The following is a 22,059-nucleotide window of genomic DNA, read 5'->3' as shown; positions in this document are numbered from 1 at the left end:
ACATTACAAAGCACTTTGGATTTCAGCAGAATCTGAAATTGGAAACAAAAATATATTTAATCAATATAATTTTTATAGATATATTTTGTCGACTCCCAATGGTGGTTGCACATACATATGGCTAATTTCAACCCTCAAATGCATGCTTCTTTGCGATTATTTCCCCCACCCTTGATCTTAGTTATCAACGGTGGGGGAACTCATATACACAAATAAATTCTGTACTGCTTGCCTGGGTTCGTACTCGCAATAAAATAAATTTCAACCTTTAAACCACGGTTTTTGCTTATATTACGCGTTTAAAATAAACTAAATTCGAAGAGTCCAACTTAATTTAGTCATATTATACCAAAATACTCTTAATCAAATTTTAATAAAAAGGTTTAACAGTTAATGCTGTTATGTAGTACAAACATCAGAACCGTGAATTCAATCAAATAGTTTGTATAAGTTTCATCGAATTTTATTTACCTTTTAGTTAAATTAGAACCACGAATTGCATTTTTATTTAAATTCCGCAGACTTACTGTGGCTTTTCGAGTTCATGCAAGCGACGATATTTTCATTATTTTGTATTAAAAAAGTCGCTTTCGATTATATTTACAAGGTATTTATATGTTTTTTTGTTGACTATATTAAGAAAAATATTTGATAACAACGTTGAATATGTTTTATTAATAACTGTGTCTTGGTTGAGGTATTATAATAGTTGCCTTATAAACTTACGGGTCATATTATGGTACGTATTATACATACAATGAAACAAAAATATCATTTATTTAAGTAGGCATTTTAAAGATCATCTTAAATGACAATTAACCTTGTGTAAAAAAAATAATATAAAATATTGAAAAAAAATTAAATATATCATATTCGAAACTCAATAGTTACTCGTTTCCATCAATAATACACATACAATAACTGTAAAAAAATTAGAAACATTACTAATAGAAGTACTCAAGTTCAAGTTATACGAGACCAAAAGTAATATTAAAACACATGTATGTGTGAGCATGCATTCATTCATTTACAGTCACACGCACATACATACTGTAACGTAATTTTGGCGCACGTTACGTGTTTACATTCTTTTAAAATAAATTCAACAAAATTATTCAATTTCTAACATAAAATATTAGATGTCATCTGTCAATTGACTTTGACAACAATTCAAATTTCTAAGGTTATGTTTACGAATAATTTGAAATTACCGCTAATTTTGACATTTGAAATAAAAATGCACTTTTTATGCTTTATGCATTTCCGAACTAATTGTGATCTATTATCTTTATATTATCTTTGAAGTGATCTTTATCATTTGTCTAAAGCTTCACTTTCCTTCCGCTTTTTGAGTCGAAATGTGACGCTAATTTATTTTCGAAGTTTTTATAACTTTTATTTTGTTTTAAACTTTGAATATTGTTGAAAATAGTTGTTTTAATAGACAGTGAATTGGAAGTAAATCCATGTCGGATTATTAAAATTAATTCCGATATTTGTCGCCTCGTGGTAAGTTTTGAATCGTTCTTCGAAATTTGAATTTATTTGAATTGTACTGTGTCGTAATAACGAATGTGGTTCTTTACAGATCATTTTTAGAGTATTTCCCACTATGCATTTTATTTGTGAAAAATAACCGGGATTAACCGGGTATGTCGTTTGGAATATTAAAGTTAAAAGTAATGGATTTCGAAATTTGTAATAGATTCTAATCAGAATTATTTCTCCTTTTACAGTTATTTTTCAAAGTTATTTTTGGACGATATATTTCGTCGCTTATTTTCTTCAATTATTTCATGGATTAATCTCTTCAGTTATTTTCTGGGATGATTATCTTGAATAATTTACGGGAATTATTTTCTTTGGCATCATCTTCGATTGGATATTTTCAACGCTTTTCGAGGAACATTTCAACTTCATTTCGTTGGATATTTTGAAGTTTTAAATAGAAGTTTACTTCTGGGAAACTTATAATTTGAAGTTTACTTGGTGAAGATGGATTTTTGGAAACTTTTAAGGAAGTAAAACTTTATCACACTAATTTATATTACTGGATCTTGGTATGTAATTTTTACATATTTATTTTCGCCGAAATTTAACCGCGCGAGATTTAATTAAAAAATTATTTACATTTATAAAATAATTATTTAGAAATTTGGTTTAATCAAGTTGATAAACTTGACTTGTTTGTAACTTTATTTTAAGTAACTTAGTTGTCAATTTTGAATAATTTTACCTAAAGTTGAAATTTGACATGTATTTAAATATTTTTGTTGAACTTTAAACATTTTTTTTATATTTAGTAAATATTTGTTTAAGCTTAATTTAAACGGATGTAAATATCCTGGCGCCCGATTATGTTAACAATTAAATTTAGAATATTATAATCAAATTACTTTTTCATTTTTTTTAAATAAAATATTTTTGAACATAGATTTGCTGTTTTTGTAAATCTATTTGTAATGTTAAAATAATTTATCTGACTTCCGGAGCACTTCCTTTTGAGGATTTGTTTAGTTTAAAAACTTTTCCAACTCTACCGATTTTTTTTATTTTTTTTGCCTCAAAGAAATTTAAACATTTTTTTTTATTGACACATTACTCGTCAATAGCCCACACTCTATAACGTTCCAATACAGTCCTTCTTAAGTCACAAATCAAACTCGATCTAAAGGTGTAGTTTGTCAACACTTAGACTATTTAGCGACCCATCTCGGCTTCGCGCGAGTGTAGCTTATTAAAAAAGAAAATCATATTATGTAAATATAATTTATATTATATAGCATTCAGGAATAACTTGGCTTACTACCAGTGATGTTTCTAATTCACAGTAACCGTAAAGTTCACTTGTACAATGAACACTATATATAACTTGTATACAAAGTTGGTTTCAATGATATAATCTGTTGCAGTACAATAATATAGCAACATTAAATTTAAAAGTTAAATAAAGAATAATATTTTGCTAATTATAGTCAAATACATTTTCTCTTACAATAAATTTTAGTTCATTTTTTAAGGCCATACTTGCACCTTTGTACTATTCGGTAAGTCTGATCAAAATAATTTCGAACTAATTATTATAATTATTTTTTATATTTCAATAATTTAATTGGTCACGATTGACAAAGATATCGTAACACAATCAAACAGATAATCTAAATAGTTTAACGATTAATAGATAAAGGTCATCCTACACTGGAGTATCTAGAATAACATGCGGCAAATTTCCCAAAACAACGCTTGATTATTTTGCACCGTGCCATGAAACGGTCATCGGTCCACTCACGACTAAAGTGCGCCCGGACCACAAACGAACTCCGAATTACAAATTAAACTTACACCCTATCACACCGACAAGAACTCGAACCATTGTATATATTTTTTTTTATTATATATAATTTAATATATAAATATTACAATTAAGGATTAGTAATACGCGTTTTTTATTTTATACTGATATAACATTAGATAGAGCCAAATTCCTTCGTCTTCGAAATGTGCAATAATCAATCGGGAATTGAATACAATGGGTATATTTAAAGAAATATGTATGGAATAAATTCCGACAGGTTCCAAGAATGAATCAATACTTGAGGGGGAATTCGGAGAATCGAATAAGATTTTTTTTTTAATTGTGTAACCAAAAAAGAGCCGTGATGGCCCAGTGGTTAGAACGCGTGCATCTTAACCAATGATTTGGGGTTCAAACCCAGGCACCAGGCACCATTGAATTTTCATGTGCTTAATTTGTGTTTATAATTCATCTCGTGCTCGGCGGTGAAGGAAAACATTGTGAGGAAACCTGCATGTGTCTAATTTCAACGAAATTCTGCCACATGTGTATTCCACCAACCCGCATTGGAGCAGCGTGGTGGAATATGCTCCAAACCCTTTCCGCAAAGGGAGAGGAGGCCTTAGCCCAGCAGTGGGAAATTTACAGGCTGCTAATGTAAAAAATGTAATATAACTAATTTTACCACAAAGATCCTCTCTAACATCGAGTGTAATGAACCTGTCAGAGGAAGCCGTGTTTTAGGAGGGTTGACGTAAACTCCTATTAAATACATACAAATAACTACAATTTCTCACTTCAAGACTCAACTTGGAGATTTTTTTTATCTTTATTAATAACGGCTATTTTAAATGCTAGTTTTTAAAAATTTTGTTCAAAATAAAATATATTCCTTTTGTCTTAAATGAAATACATTTCGAATCGTTTTAATTAAATAGCTATTAGTACGAGACAAAAACGTTTTAATCCGAATCTAAAGGAATTTTCTAACTCAATACGGTGTAACAGTCGGCATAGCGTTGCAATGTGCTCCGTTTTAATTTCGAACGAATCAAATTAATTTTCTCATTTTTAATATTTTTCACGAGTCAAATGTCATATTCCTCAACGCGCATATTATTATTTAAATCAAGATTGTTAATTACAGCGCCGTTTCTAGGGTTTACGTTCTTACTGGTTTTCTAATTAAATTTTCGATAAAAGAAAAGCTAAAGAGAAAAAATACGTCATATTTGTTTGAGGAATTATTTCTATTGGAAATACGTATTTTTGTTAAAGAATTCTGTCAATAGAATTAAAAACTGTACATGAAACTCAAGGCCGAACTCGAATGTAATATTTCAGAAAGTAATATGCGCCATTGACTACTATGATTAAAAGGATCAAAATCGCGTGACACCCGTAAGTCGGTTTTCAATGTTACAAGAGTGAAATAAAATATGAGCTTTTACAGTATGGTATTACTGAACAATTATTATTTATTTAAAAACAAATATACATATATTGAAATCTTTAGTACGACAAAGTTTTAAAAAGTTTTATTAAAAGACGTAAATGCTTATTTACGTTTAAGGAAAATGCAAATTGAAAAATCATGTTTAAAATTGGAACCAAGTAAGATTAAATATATTGTTCATCGGCAAATTTTCAAAGACAAGTTCTGGTAAAATTTTATCGAAATTTGTGACAAACTTTATTAGGTAGTTGAAAAGACGTAATTCGTTTACTTAGCTAAAGATATGTTCGATAAGTAAGGATTTGAGCAAATCTATTATTATATGTATGTATTTTTCTTAGCAAATAAACATCCTTTTAAATTTAAAGAAAAGAAATCAAGTCAAGTCGGCCATCTTGTTTCCGCCATTTTTCTCTAATTCCGCCTTCAAGATGTCAACCCTTGCATTTGTCACTGGCCACTCGAGTTTAGATTTTATGACATTCTGTAAGTGCTTACAGGGGACTTATATTTATGTGTTTACAGAGAAGGATATGACAAAAAATAAATAGAAACAACAGTGATGACGTTACGTTGCTGTTGGTCCAAAGCTTGTAATCCTTACAGCATAGTAAAAAGTAATTGTTTCCATATATGTTACTTAAATCATTCTTAATTATAATATTTTGCCCTATACAAAATTTCCAAGATAACTAATCTGTCGTTTAAAGTACTACAGTTTAAAATAGTGAGTGTAGTTTATATTTTATAGAGTAACATTTTTTAAATTAAAAAACTAAAGTCAAATAAGAATTTTTGTACAAATTGCAACCGAGTTTGTACTTAAAGTTGCGATATTTTGTGATTACATTGCAACAGCAAACAGCAAAAGGTGATCACTTTATAAGGCGACCATAAATTTATTTACTATTTTTTTAAAAAGTTAATTACGAGTAACATATAGTTTTAAGTTCTCGAAAGACTATTTTTGTTAAAATTTAATTTGAACTCGATGATGATGTTCAGCTTCATCAAATATTTTCATACTTTCAAGAATTAGAAGAAGAAGAATTTTTCTTTTCCTTATTCGTCTTCTAGTATTTCTAGCATTTTCCAGCTTTTTTCCATCGCTATAACATTTGGTATTAAAGTTTTTGGAAATTAGTGGTTTACTGGTCAATTGCAAATACCTGAGAACTGTTTAATATTCTATTCTATATCGGTCAGCTTAGTAAATGATTAAGACCGATAGCCGTCTGACTTCCGCTGCTAATAAATGGCTTAAATTAACAACATTATCGGAAATATCTGTATATACTTAATGTGAGACTGTCTGTTGGTTTATCCTATCAAACAGTATTGAAATTACAGATTGACGTGTTTTGTGCCATATTAAAGTAAAGTAAAGCAAATAGATACCCTACCACAAACAGCCTCCTCTTAAGGAAGAAGACTGCAGCTTATTCCAACACGCTGGTCGCTGGTAGATATACACTTGACTATTTCATCAGATATGGGAAGGTTTTCAAACATGAAAAGTCAATGGCGATTGTCTGTACTTAAAGCGTTGTTGACCTTCAATTATTGTTCATTTTTTACATAGCTTGCGTTTACCTTGCCTACCTTTTTGCTTATTATGCCTTTTGTCCAAAGCAAATGCAAAGCCTTGGCTGAAACGACATGCGTCCACAATTATAAACAGGCATTTCAAAGGAAAGTTAATTGGCACTGCGTCAATCGTTTGCCAATTATGTCCAATCTTACAAAGCGGCCTATGCATGGCAGTAATCTTTTCTAACGTGCAAACCGGGTCAGTTGTTAGATGATTTAACCTACATCGAAGCCTTCCTCGACTTGGCCCGTTTTGTTGGCGGCCAAGCGGGTCGCGATAAGACACTTTAAGCGCCAAGCTTGACTTTTTGTCTTTTTTTTAATAATGGCTTGAAAAAAATCTCTACGAGACGAATAATATCAAGGAGTCTTATTTTTTGGTAATAAAATGGAATAAATTGTCATATAAGTAAATAACAAGTATAAAGTACTCGATCGAATTATTTCGTTACTAAAATATTATAAAAAGTATTCTTATGTCGATCCTGCCGTAATAAAAAGTAAATCGATAGTATCGAGAAAATAAATAATATAATGGTAATATATTGATATATTAAAATCATTTTAGTATTTACAATGTTCTAAGGACATCGACATCGACATATTTTAAGGACTACCAAAATCGGCGATATTCTGTAAGGACTTATGTCATTATTAAATCATTTGATCTGACCAACCTGATACCTATAATCTATTAAAATTTATACTTATAGAAAGATGGCAGAAACTTTTCGAGATTTCTACGTGAAAATTCGAGTTCACAAAATCCTTCCAATCCGGCAACTCGTGACGCTACTACAAAATTCGGAAAATGGTTATCTCGAGAATCGAGATTTGCAACGTTTAAAAACTAAACCAGTGATTTCAATTATTATTAGATTATTATACAACTTTGTATTAAATAAAAAAACAACTGTTAATTTGGTAAGTTAATATATTTTTAGATCTCATATTTAAGGAATGTACATATGTACGATACAAATCAACCTAAAATTTTCAAATCGAATGTACTGGAATATTGTTGACTTAATTGTATTTCAGTAACATGACTGTATTTTTAAATGCTGAAAAAGAGTAACTACTGTTTTTGCCGTTTCTTCTCAGTAGAATCCACATTCCGAACCGGTGGTAGCTTTCCTTAAAACAGTTTGTTTAATGACGATTCAAAAGTGCTTGTAAAAGCCTACTTGAATAAAGTATATTTTGATTTTGATTTTATCCTTAAATAGAGATTGCAAAACAAGTATTCCTCATTTGATCGAGAAACTCGTTAAATTCTATTAAGCTTATGGTTTGAAAAAATAATATCACGTACTAAGAATTCTCATCGGCGTTATCTCGGTAGTTCGAATAACACAGCCCCCTGAGGCTTGTGAAGCGAAATTGGATTGTCAACTAAAGGATACGCTGATTCCATTGTAAACTGCTGAGCGTTGAGAGCGTACAAAAAGACGGTCAATTCAACTTGTTATGCTACAATAGTAACGGTTTATGAGGGTGATTTCGCTTATTGAAGTCGACTGCAACGAGATCCTAATGTTTTTGGCTTTTATAATTTTATAAATATTTCATTACAACCACGCCCCGTAATAATAAAAAAAATCTTATTTTATATTCCATTAAACGCTTTCAGCTTCCGAGATATGCTCATTGTGCTAAGTTTATCAATCTCTCAGGGTAGAGGACACTTACCGCAATATAAGTCCATAACCTTTTTATATGCTTAGTGGGATAGATGAAGCAAAGTATTATACTAGTATTACATAAGACAAAAGAGCTTAAGATAAATTGAGCATATTTAAAATACATAGTCTAGAAATATATACTGCTATATATAATAAAAAAGTAAAATTTAATCAAATTACTCGTACACATTCCACAAAACAATTACCAAACAAAGTTGTCATCCTAAATACATAATCCCAATTTTAATTTTATAATGTTTCACACATTTCATCCGTTCGTAACAAGACAGGCGTAGGCCTAATATTTTGCAATATCATAAAAAGTTGTGGTACATAAGCATCATTGTGCTGACAACCATGCCGTATTGGATGTGTCCATAATATTAATACCGACCTCCATTAAATTCATTGTGGTAATTGGACTGTATCCCTTTACTGCTCATTGAAAAACAAGAATAATACTGTACGAATAAATGTAAATTACATAACACACATTTTGTATTAGCAAGTTATTAACTTCATTATATGTACATCGGATTTAATTTAACATTAAATTACGTAAAATTATTAAAAAACGAAGACCGAGATCTATTTTATTTTGTATACACATAGCAGCGATTAATTTATTTCTATGTGCGCCATGGATTTTTCATTTGGAACCTCAATAAATAGTTTTTCATAACAAAGCAATTAGAAAATAACATCGTTTTTAAATCTACTCATTAAAAACCTAGAATAATATGCTCTGTAGTGTATTTTAATTTTGATTGAATTCGGTACTTTTTTATTCCAAATTTATTTTCGTTGCGTTGTGGGTGTAGGTATCACATCATAACATATAGTATGAATTCATAAAATAACATTTTTAATGAATAATTTTTGTGATATATGTCGCAATAGTTTCTCAATAAGAATTAAATTGTTCAAAGCAGTCCCATCTTGGGCGCCAATGTTAGTCCTTTCTAATTATATTCAGTTTGATCTAAGGAAACTTTTTGTGACTCCATTATCCCTTGATTGGGTGCTGATTGATGAACCTTCATTGAAACTATACGGACAGCAATAACAAAGGTTTTACAGCTAACAATAGCAAATGCTGAATCGGATTGTCAGAGATTTCAATCAAAATCAAAAACATTTACGTTATTCAAGTAAATTTGAGGAAAACATTTTTGAAACCACATTTTTAAAGATAAAAATAAAATAATATTATTTGGAAATTGTAATTTTTTCTGTGAGACTTTATTATTGAATCGAAAACTTTAAGGAAGAGAATATTTTTCAAATTTTTGTTACTTCGCGAATTCCCAAACTTGGTGTTACAAAAATATTTTGTCATTATTTTTATTAAAATCATCGATTTTGTGGGATAGGTACATTTTAACAGTTCAACAGCTTCACGATTACACGTGGCCCAAACAGAATTTAAAGAATTAATATTAACATCTAAAGGCTTAGCCAAAATTAAAATACCATAAATCGAGTATTAATAATGCCTAATTTTCCTACTGCTGAGCTTAGTTCATTTGATTATTAAGAATTCCATTGGGGTTATGAATCTATAGTAATTCCTAAGAATATTTAGTATAATTTCTAATTTCAGGGAGAATTATTCATTATCACAATCATTTTGAAATTTTAGATTGGGTAAAGAAAATACAGCCCAATTGGTTTTGGCCGCTTATGACGGATTACTTACTATTTAAAACCAACTTAAAAAATATAACTATAAGACTACGCATTAAAAAAATACATAAAATATACGCGGATATTTACCTTATACACTTATATATAATTACAATATTTTATCCATGTCTTCATAACAAAATTATTTAAAGGCAGCGGCGTAGCTATCCTCGGGCCAGGTGCACCAGGGCCCTGAAACTCAGGGGGCCTTCCAACCTAAGCTTCACGTATGGATTTAGCCTACCAATGATAAATTCAACTCACTGTATCCTGTATCATATTCTTATTCCTATCTATAACTTTGAAGGGCAATACAAGTCAAAGGGGTGAAAAGAGGTGTGTAACCGTACGTATGTTAATCCTTAAAAATAATTTATTATTTTAGGAACAACATTCGCAGAATTTTAACCTTCGGGGTACGAAATACATTAAATATTTAATACGTATAAATTTCTCCTTTTTGAAAGAAACTTTTGCTCCAATAAATTATGATTTAAGCGCTTTTAAATATAAATATGTTCAGAGGACCCAAAGGCTTAGTAAAATTTTCCTGGAATTCTGTTACTGTTTATGGGCGTTATTTTAATTTTGTTTACATATATCTTTAGGGATCAAGGTAGAAATTAGACAAACTTACAAGATATATCAAAATTATGAGTTAATTTAGGATTTAAGTAACGTTAAGGGTTTATGCAAGTCTCAGTAGATACTCGTATCACTCAGTCATCACATTTTCAATCGCCAAGCAGCAATACTTAGTTGTGTTGGGTTCTGTTTTGAAGAGTATGCCTGTGTTACTATAAATATAAAATGGTGGCGCAATTATATGCATTGATGACCACACACCATCAGGTGGCACAAAGCCAAGACTGCTTACGTCCTTAAAAAACGGTATTTTTAGTTTAGTCAGTTAGGACAGGCGAAATGATAGACAGATCACTAAAAATTGCAATAATATAAGAATTTTCTTTTTCCTCACAACAAATTACACAAAACTGTTTCATTATTATGGACGCAATACTCAAGGTAAAGAGTACCAATATTTTCACAAATCGGTTAATTATACGGAACCCTAAGGGAATAGACATTAATAAAGGCCAGATGCGGCGAACGGAGGTCGAATACTAATTATCGGAATAAATGAATTAATTTCTTAATAAGATTGGATAACGAAGTACTACCGTTATTGGGGAAATTGTTTGAAAAATTAAGGTGAAAGTAATTGTTAGACGCTTTAATCAAAATATATTGTAATATCTGCGACATAACTGTATTGAATTTAGATAAGTAAAGTGGATTTTGGACACAACTTATCACAAATTTTTGTTTTAGTTATTTTTTGGTTGTTTTGACTGGTTATTAGAGGATTAGTGTCTTCATATAAGGTAAAGGTCGCTGTTTTTGCCACATGATTAAGTTTAAAATATTAATACTATTTATTGCAATAATGGTTGCTTATTTTACTTACTTTTATTTTAGGAATTCTTGCAAGCCTAATATATATACAAATATAAAATAGTACATAAACTATTTATTTCATTTAAAATATTAAAAATAATGAAATGTTGCATGTGCGTTTCGAAGCAGCAACTCCTAAACATGTGAAATCGTTTTTAACTTTGCCATTTCAAAACAGTTCAAACAACAATTCAAAACAAGATTATACATATGATAAAAATGTGTGGAGCTAATACTTGTTGACTTCCAGGCAGGATGTAAAATAAAATTGTCTGAATCTAAGACTGCTATTTATCTACGAATATCAGTAGCCTGCGGTTTTGACAGCGTGATATTTGGATGATGATTTCCTGCTTCATACAGTTTGCTTACCAGTTGGTATTCCGCTTGAAGTCGCAGCATGAAATTATATCGTGTGTAAACTTCGTCAATGAATGGACTGCTTGAGTCAACCAGTGTCAAACTGAAGTAGTCCATTAATTGAGCGTAGCCCGATCAGTCAGTGAATTCAAAGTAATTGTGACATAAACTCAAAAGTAAAGTCTTCAGCCCTAAAATGTTTCATTTCTGGGCTAATAACTCCTCTTCCTTCGAGGAGAAGACTTGAGGTAATTTCACCTCTTCATTCCAATGCGGCATAATTGATGAAATTTGGCTATAATGGCTGCGAAATATTGGGAATAGGTATCCCTATCTTAATGGTGTCTCCAGAAATATAAATGTGTAGGGTTTCAGACTGAGACGAAACCTGCAAATCAAAGCGACCAGTAATAGAGGTCCTTTTATCCTAATCCAAAGAACAAGTGACCTAAAATTCAAGACCAGAAAATTCCTTTGTTCATAAGAATCTTCAATTCAATAAATCAAGCAGCTTGTCAAAATTGATTTAAACACCACCGAGAAAACTAAATCTTATTTAGCCTTTCAAAGAAGACAAACAATAATAAATCTTATTACACTCTCCTTAAGGTCTAATAAAACATTGAAAGTATTTACTAAATCGCTGTTGTAATTTAACTTCCGAAACAACATATTATCCCATGAATGATTTAGAAATAACAACCCTAACTATATGGTAGAAGAGTGAATTTCGATTGATGATTTTGAATTGTATTGTGTTTTGATGTTTTACGGAAAATAATGGAAACATATAGTAAGCCGTGTCCCAATAGAAGGCAATTAATTATGCTTTTTGTTGAAGATAATGTTCACCTTAAGGAAACATACATTTTTACTGAACTTAACGTAAGCTTCATATTTTAAAAGTGTATAAAATGTAACTATGTTAGCACATTAGACGAACGGGCAAATGAGCCACCTGATGGTAAAAAGTCACCAACGCCCAACCACCAATCTCCAATGCGCCACCAACCTTGTGCTTGTAGTTACACTGGCTCAGTCACCCTTGAAACCGAAACACAACAATACTGAGACTTCAGATATTCTACCACCAAAACAGCAGTAGCTGTTTAGCGGTAGTATATCTAATGAAAGTGTACCTTCACGGGCATGCACAAAGCCCTAGTACCAAGTAAAATATTCATACTTCAGCATTATATGTCCTGAGTAAGTGAACATTCTTCGTTGAGAATAGCCGCCATGGCTGGACTAACGACGGATTATTAAAATCTTATTAAAAATAAATAGAATTCTATGATAATACTTCATTAAATATCAAAATTAAAAAATGATCTGATGTCATAGTTTAAGAAAGAAGAATGTAATCCATTAATGTAGAGTCATCAAAATATTTATTAAAAAAGAAATGCTTAAGAAAATATTAATAACTACGGCCGGGTAAAGGTACGTCCAACTATGAGCAAGCTTTTTAGCGATTTAATACTTCATCTACTAGTCTGTATATAACTGAGATTTCATTTATTAATATTTAGAAACCAATCTGATCACCGAACACCGATCTACAATGTTCTGTAAAATAATGTATTTAATAAAAACATAAATGTTGAAAAAAAACACATGAAGACGCAACGCGTTGCTTTTGGCGGCAAGGCCAGAAAGCATAAAATATTTGCTATAATTTTTATTACTATGATACAGATCCAGTTAAATAACACAACTGTTTGTCCCATGGAACACACCACAACAATCACGGGAACTATGTAATTTATTTTAATGAATTACATTTTTTTTAAGTAAAGCAAATGTCCCATTGCTGGGTAAGGCCTCATCCCTTTATGGAGAAGGTAAAGAGCTTATTCTACCACGCTACTCCAATTTCGTTGAAATTAAACACATGTATATTTCCTCACGATGTTTTCCTTTACCAACGAGCACGAGGCGAACTATAAATACTAATTACGCACACTAAAATTTAGTGGTACTCCAACTTGAACCCACAATCATTAATATGTAAGCTTTCTAACCACTGGACCATCTCAGCTCGATTGTGAAATAACTTATCTAAATCAAATTCTTTAATTCAGATTGACGGATAAATAATTAAATACGTATACAAACTTTTAAATGGTTCCGCATGTCATTGAATTCCTATAGATAGTGTTTTGATTGAGATAACTTTAGTAGCTCGTTTGATTTAATATTATAAATAGAAAAGAGCGCATCAATCTAAGTACAAATTGTAAAATATATGAAATATCGTGTCAGAAATGTTTCATCGTACGTAACAAAATTTAAACGCAACACCACATCAGTCAAGGCAAAATTAATATATTTAATCTCGAACAGTCGCGCCATACCCTCATTCCCACAATATTTTCTATACAGTAATGAATTGCGCGTCAAAAGCAGCCGTCCAACGATTACTCCTGAAATTAATTTCTTCTGTAACCACGTTCTTTATTGTTTTTCTTTGTTATAATAACCGTTTAACCCCCTTCGTCGGTAAATTGAATATATATATGAACTGAAAGTTCTTTATTAATTTATTTTATATACTTGGAAGAAAAATTTATCGCGATGGAAAAGATTCTAATTTTAAAATTTTTAATTTTTTTTTCGCAGTTGGTTTTTTTTACGCCCAGTATCTATTTAAAAAAAAAACCTATTCATTAATTTAGTCTACGTGTTACTTCATTAGTGTTCACAATTTGTAGTAACTACCTAGATGAATATATAAATTAATTTTACTATACGTTATTGCGTTGCCTTCTCATCCACAGAATTTGATTCGCGTCATTGACTATATTTGCCAAAAAAAGCGTGCAGCTAATACTCGTTGAATTCCAGGCAGAATCGGCAGGCTCGGTAGAATGCAGATTGCGGAACAACCGGAACTAAATATAGTTTGTCAAATGATTCAAAAGTGCTCGTAAAAGCCTACTTGAATAAAGTATATTTTGATTGATTGATCATAAGGATCAAAAATTTCATGAGTGAATTCCGTCAGAATCACACAGCAATGTGTTAATGCAATGCTTGTATAACATCACCGTAACCCAAATGTTTCTTAAGATGTATTTAGTCTGTTAAACACTTAGACTTATTTACTGTTATTGTTACTTAGCGGGAAGGGACAGGGCTATCAACGTAATTGATGTGCAAATAAACCGTACAAAATTACGAGCTCGAAATACCAAAGCCTTGTGACGAATTTTATAAATATTTTTATATCGACATAAATTAGCCACTAAGGCGGTTAGGAATTATTTATCTGGTCGCTTGTCGAATTTTCTGTAACATAAATATTACGTTAAAAGTTAAGTAACAGATTGTTGGACCACCATGCTGTTTCAATGTGGTTGGTGGCAGACTTTCATTCGACACATACTCGATATCAGGATGTTTTCCTTGATCAACGGATATGAGATGAATGATGTCACTTTTCTCGTGCTCATTTGGTGAAGGAAGATAAATTAAACACATGAAAATTAAATGATACTTGTATAGTTTTCAACCGCACTCATTGGTTAATCACTTCTACTGGGCCACACATATATCACACAAATTACTCTGATCCCAATGTAAGTAGCTAAAGCACTTGTGTTATGGAAAATCAGAAGTAACGACGGTACCACAAACACACAGACCCAAGACAATATAGAAAACTAATGAACTTTTTCTACATAGACTGGGCCGGAAATCGAACCCGGGACCTCGGAGTGGCGTACCCATGAAAACCGGTGTACACACTACTCGACCACGGAGGTCGTCACTCACACAAATAAAACATTATTGCTGCTTCGCCACGGCTGACAATTTAAAGATTAGTTGGAGGTTTTAAATGCAGGCGTGTGAGTGCAAATACAGATGAATTTTCAATTGCCACTTTTATGGTCCAATGAAATGGAAACTCTATACGATCCGATACATATCAGGTCAAAGACCTGCAACTTTAAATTTTCCGAAAGATTTGATTGATAACATAGCAACCGGCTAACATAAACATATCTAATTTATTAGCATAGAATTCTTTACAAAAATAAAAAACAATTACAAGCATCTAGGAGAGCAATTTCTAAGACATTTTACGATCCGTCAGATTGTCCCCACTGGTAGCAGGAAGTTAATTTTTCACACAGAGAATCGAAATTGCGATTCAACGGGGAAATGCTGCCAGCATTCTTGCCATCATTCCATGCGGTCATGATTTGTACAGTAGCTATATTAACTTTGTTTTCTACATGATTATATACGTATCTAAAGTAAATAATTCTTATGTAACTAAATGTATTATTATAAAACTTCTTGAATCAGAGTTCGGAAAACGTTCAAATGGAAAGTCTGTTAATAAAAAGGCCATTACTTAAGAGTACTCGTTCCATTCTAATTATTGGACAGTTTTGCTGTAAAAATAAATGCTAAAAAATGGGCAATATTTCATTTCAAATAACAAATGAAACTTTCCGATATCTGGTTATAAGGTCTGAAAATTATAATAAGGTATGTTGTTAAATGGGAGTTCAGAATGGAGAATACAAAGATTGCGGTAGCGTCAAACTAAACATTGTATTGCTACAAAAATATAAAGTAAATTTTATTTTATTGTGAACATGGTCATTCATGGAAACGTTGGGAATGAAACGACCGCCTTCTGACTCTTTTCTATTTTGAAAATTGGGAGCAATTATATAAATTGACAAAAAATATCAAACTGAATCTCTTTCAGCAGGTCTTCTCAGGTCGGAAGATTTTCTTGAGGTTTTTACTTTGACTGTAAATAATTGTTCTTCGTTGAATAGAAATAAACGAATTGATTTCAGTTTAACTCTCGTATTTAAATATTCAAAAAAAGATTCATCGAAATTGTTTTAAAAATACAACACTTTTCTAATCTCAATTAACAAAACGAAGCGGACGATTGAAACAATTAAAGGCGCAACGATTGAAACCGTTTAATTTGGACAAAAAGCCCTTAAAAACAAAAGTGGACCAAAGTTTTTTTTCTTATTTACGATAATTGAATTCAACGAACGATAAATTTGACGTAAGACCGTTGTCACGAGCAATGAGGACGAGAAAAAAAACTCATAAATCGGTATGGCTATTTCATTTTCTGTCGGTACCCTGAGGGTGAGGCAATCAGGGCTAGGATATAAAGGGATGGCGCTATCCTCGTAAACTGTCCTCCACTCAGATTATACGAGATTTGTATCGGAGGATGTTTTCTTTTTATTTATTTATACAAGTTTTTTGTAAAGGTTTCTCCGATGTTTACGCTTTAACAAATTACATTGTGATTTAATATTTTACGTCGCGCCAATTAATTAAGCAGTCTATTCCTTTGTTTTCTTCGCGAATAAAAAAGGATTAACGTATTGGTTTTCTTTATTAGTAATAAAATTAACAGCTGGTAAATTTCCCATTAATGTCCAGGTAAAAGTATTCTATTAAGGAATAAGCTTAGAACTTATTACACTACACCTTTGTAGAGGAACACATGGAAGAAATACAGCCCCAAGAGATTTTACCACCGAACGCTAGATCAATTATAAACACAAATTGACATGAGACATCGGTTATGCTTGTCCAGATTTTAAATCATAATCTCAGTTAAAATTCAGAGCCAGCAAATACCAAATTTGTCTTTTTGTCTATAATACCAAATTTTAAATTTAATATCGTAGACAATATACTGCCTAAAACAATGGATCTAACAGGTTACAATATAAATACTTCATAAAATATACAACCATTGACTCAATTCAAGGACATAATTAAAATTATTTCACAATTTTTTTATAACAACAATCTATATTCCAAAAGCCGTTAAACTTCGATACAAAATCTCTGTGTTGAAAAACGGAGGAATAGGAAGGTATTGTAAGTATTTGATAATTTACATCAGCTTTAAGATACACAGAAAAAAAGTGGCGTATTAATAAAAATATAAAAGACCGTGCTGGTGACAGACGTGGTGATCGCAAAAACGTCAGACAATTGACTCGATCAGTGGTCGCTTATAACTCTTTTAAATTTTTGCATACGTTTGCAAACCGAATTGCCAGAGGCAAATCCGATATATAGGAGGCGAATTGTCATAAAATGATTTATCCCTTTTTGTCATCAGAAAATTCATATTCAAAAAAAGGAGACAAAATTTTATGTTAGATATCATATACACAGTAAACATATACACTCGAAGTAATTGGTGTAAACATTGGCATGATTGTTCTAAGTATGCCGAACGCAGGCGCTATTTTTTAGCTACAGTTTTGCAGGTAAATGATAACTTACATGGTACCAAGCTATATATACCCTGTTCTAAAAATCTTGCCTGCGTGATTTAGATTAGCGACGCTTAGCGCCATCTATTGACACAAACAAATAAAGCATTTAATATAATACATAAATATAAATCAAAGAGATACGTTTTCTAATTATCATTATTGACAATAACTTCAAACTAAAGCACTTGCGTAATTTAACACAATTTTCGGTTTGCGTCGAGAGCGCTCGATGATAGAGTGGTTTAATAAAATCAATAAGTCAATTGAAAGGAAATTTCGGAGGCAAAGTTCTTACGTATAAGGGCCTTTGTTCGGTCATAACGAAATGGTCGAGCCGGTATAAGAGCCATTATTAATGTTAGAATTGGAGATTTATAAATGTATTAAGTTTTGGTAAGTGCTATGGAAATTTCACTTTAATTAATTAAATTATATTAAATATTTTGATAGCAATATTAATCAGTACTATCCAATTAAAATTAAAACATTTAAATATTATCATACTTTTAAATAAAATGACTTTCCAATAAGAGCTGTTGGACCCTATAATACCCTAACCTAACTTACTTACTTTTATTTATATTATTAGTTACGAACTAGATTTTGGCCTTATAAAAAGAGAATAATCATTCCGTTAATTTTTAGGGGATAAAAGTACTCAATTTGGGCTTATACTCAACTCCTAACTCAAAAGCTAAACACGTCTAAACTGAATGTCATTAAAATTGGAGCAAACAAAATCAAATCAATAAATATATTTCCGTCAAAAATATTCATAGCACAAGTAAAACGCGCCTTTACAATTATAATATTAAAGTAGAACTGCAATCAAACCGAGAATTTATGATAACCTGGTAAGTGGTATCCTCGTTCATATAAATGACTGACATTAGACGTGTATTTTATGGCCAATATGTCACCAACATTGGAATCCAAGTTATATCGCTATTCGCTGGTCATTCACCTTTCATTGTAAACGGGTGAATACATTATGAACTGAGGATTTTAATAGTATATGTGGATAGTTCATAAGGATTATATCAATTCTAAGCTGATATGACTCATTAAATATACTTCGAACCGAATATCAAGGTCAAAGTTCAATAAAGAGATATATACATTATTCTTAAAAGCTTAGTAACACAATATTTTATTTCTTTCGCAGCTTAAAGCAAAGAAGTAATTTAATAACAGGATGTAAATATTCCACTAATTGAGAAAAACCTCCTCTTGAGAAGAAGATTTTTAACTAATTACACACGCTGTTCCAATTGTGGATACACTAACGTCAGACTGTTTTCTGATACATGGATGTTTCCGAAGGATTTTTTTTTACCACTCAGCTCAATTAAGCACTTGAAAATTGAATGTTGTTTCTGGGTTTGAAAAGTCATTCTTAAGTTAAACACTTTTTGTATATGTCCTCTCGGCTCGTATATTAGAAGATTTCTTTCCCTTAATTACTGAAAACGATCTCTAACAACGATCAACAAAACGCGTTATTTTAATTTATGATATAACAAAGCTCCTTTGGAGTGGTACAAGCTACAAATAACAAGATTTAATGGAATTTGAAAACGTTTAAGAGCTCTTCAATCTTCTGTTATTGATAGAAGACATTTCTATTAAGTATGTATATACGCAACTAGCAAGGCCAGTACATGCCAATAAAGATTCGCATTTAGCAAAGACATTCAACTTTCTCTAAAATTTTCACCGAAGACGACACTGATTCATTTGTAATACTTCTGGCTACCCTCGCATTCAAAGAAGTAATACAGCACTGTGTCCGCTGTAATTCAAAGAACTATCGCATCTAAGTTATAGAAAAATTATAAAATAAGCAATATTTTATAAAATAAACATAACATACTAAAATAAATAATTCAATTAAAATATTTATTCATAACAATATTACACTTATTTCTTGATACTCGAAAATCAAACACGCTGTATACCCGCTTATAACTCACACCAATGTAGAGATTTGATATAATTTATTGTCTGTTTAGTGTCCGAGCGCGGTAAAAATACAAAATTACAACAATATTTAATATTAGTTAGTTTCAACGATAACCGCCGGAAAAGGGCCCATTTCTCATCATTAAAATCGTATTAACATCGGTTATTACAAAACAAATTGTAATTTTCTTCGAATACTAATAATCTCTGAAATTGTTTTAAAGTTTTAGTTTCATAATAAATTGTAGTTAGCATTTAATTATATTAGAACATAATTGTTTGAAAATATAAATTCAAAAGGGTGTGATTAATAAAAAAACAGGATAACCGAATTTCGCCTACTTCTTCGCAGATAGCCAAATATTAGATTGTCTAGAAGATTGTCATAATCTTTTAGACTATCAAAATTTTGTAATCATGCGGATAGCCAAAATTTTGATTGAAGATCCAATCTACTATCACAATTATACTGCAAAAGATCAATGGGATACGGTTGCCTAATGAAGTAAAAATCGCAGGTAAAATCCTGTACTCAGTACTTAAACAAGCTTAGCTTAGCTTCATATCTCAAAAGAAACAAACATCGGTATTCTTTATAAAAAAAGTGACGACCGGGTGGGCTTTTTAACTACGACCTTTAGTATTTTTTACATTTGTTCTACAAATAAAATACATATCAAATCTATTCAACAAAAAAAATTAAAAATCTGCCGGATGTTCTGCACTTTAATAAAGTATATGTTGTAAATCACGAAAACAGACTCGCTAACGAACTAACAGATGCCATTCATTTAAATGATAAGACAGTTTATTCAGTCCCAAGTGACAATTTTAAAAGAGACGACAAAAACAGGGGTAAGTGTGAAAAATTATCACAAAATGTAAACACTGTTAAAAGAACTCGACCTGTGATTGCTTCAATAAAATATTTTATCGTCCATACTCTTCGCACAATAACAATAACGATAAGTGTAAAGGAGAAAGCTGTAAAGATTGTCGGCAAGCAGGTAGAATGATCCCGCGATTTCATAATAAAATCTTTGTGGTCGTAATAAATATAACCGTTGTAAAAACTGCCGGTAATATTTCATACGGTTCACTTGTTTTTTTATTTGCCGAGACTTAAATATGTCACTTTTTATTTCACATGAATGTTGAGTTTGATTCAATGACTTGATCAAAAATAATTGTATTTGATACTTGATTTTTTCAATATACAACTCAAAACAGCTTAACCAATACGCAGCGCGTTCCGAGAAAGTTTTTTGTATATAATAAAAAAAATGAACACCAATAATATTTTCAAGTTGTCCAATATATTCTCAAACCAATTTCAATACTCGCATTATAAATCGTACCATTGGAGATCGATCTTTCGCTTCAATATAACATTTCTCGAAGAATTGCTCAACAGTTGGACAAAAGCAGGTGACAAATAGCAGGAATTTGTGCATTGATCACTTCGAATTCACTGAGCATTCGAATCCTCTTTACTTTTCTAGTTTTAGGATATTTCATTTCAAATGTGATAAGATTTCACGTATTTTCTCATCTATCATATGAATACTATAAAACTGAAGGGTTTTTTTAACATGTTAATCTTAGAATATATACCGGTCTGATTGTTTTGTTTTCTTTACGCCAGAAACTATTTTTACGAAAGATTTACTAAAGTTACCTTCTATTTTAGTTGGTGGTAGGGCTACGTGTAAGTCTGGATCACTACCACCGATTCATATCATTCGAAACATATTTTACCGCCAAACACCAACAATGGGAGTGAGGCAATGTAAGTAAGGCTAGTCTATAAAAAATTAAAGAAACTCCATTTGAGTGCACTTTATGTTTAAAGTGGGTATAACCCTAGTCAAAATCAAGCCTACGTCTATTAAATAAATTAAAACTCCCGATCCCGTCGAGCTCTTTAAAAACCCTTAAAATAAAATCATTAAGAAATGAAGTGATAAAGATAATAAAATCTCTACATTTAATTGGAAATTACTTCCACCAAAAACAACGTTCTAATAATTTTAAATGAGCCACTCAATTTTTAAACAGCCCTTACAAGTTCTAGACCGAAATAAAAAAAGAATATGATTACCGCTCAACGAAATTACTTACCTAGGTCATACTCACCGGTGCAAGGAGAAAGAATATACCAAATTGTAACATAAATGGTGGAATTAATTTAAAAAAAGAATGTTCTGTAATAACATCTAATACATAAAGGCAGTTGTACATTATTGCCATCACGGGTATATTATGTACCCTACTTAAAAA

The 22,059-nt window shown here is 31.1% G+C and overlaps 1 long non-coding RNA gene across 1 annotated transcript in view; it reads right to left on the bottom strand.

Moving 5' to 3' along the window:
• Window positions 1–22,059, bottom strand: part of LOC135193982 (uncharacterized) — a 169,857-nt gene continuing 147,798 nt past the window's right edge. The window contains exon 3 of the long non-coding RNA XR_010309534.1: window positions 1–32. This is a non-coding gene — a long non-coding RNA (uncharacterized LOC135193982). The remainder of the gene's footprint in view (window positions 33–22,059) is intronic.

This window comes from Vanessa tameamea, chromosome 23 (assembly GCF_037043105.1).
Source record: "Vanessa tameamea isolate UH-Manoa-2023 chromosome 23, ilVanTame1 primary haplotype, whole genome shotgun sequence".
NCBI classification, from domain to species: domain Eukaryota; kingdom Metazoa; phylum Arthropoda; class Insecta; order Lepidoptera; family Nymphalidae; genus Vanessa; species Vanessa tameamea.
The sequence above is the reverse complement of the archived record's forward strand: the minus strand, read 5'-3'. Positions and strand labels throughout refer to the sequence as shown.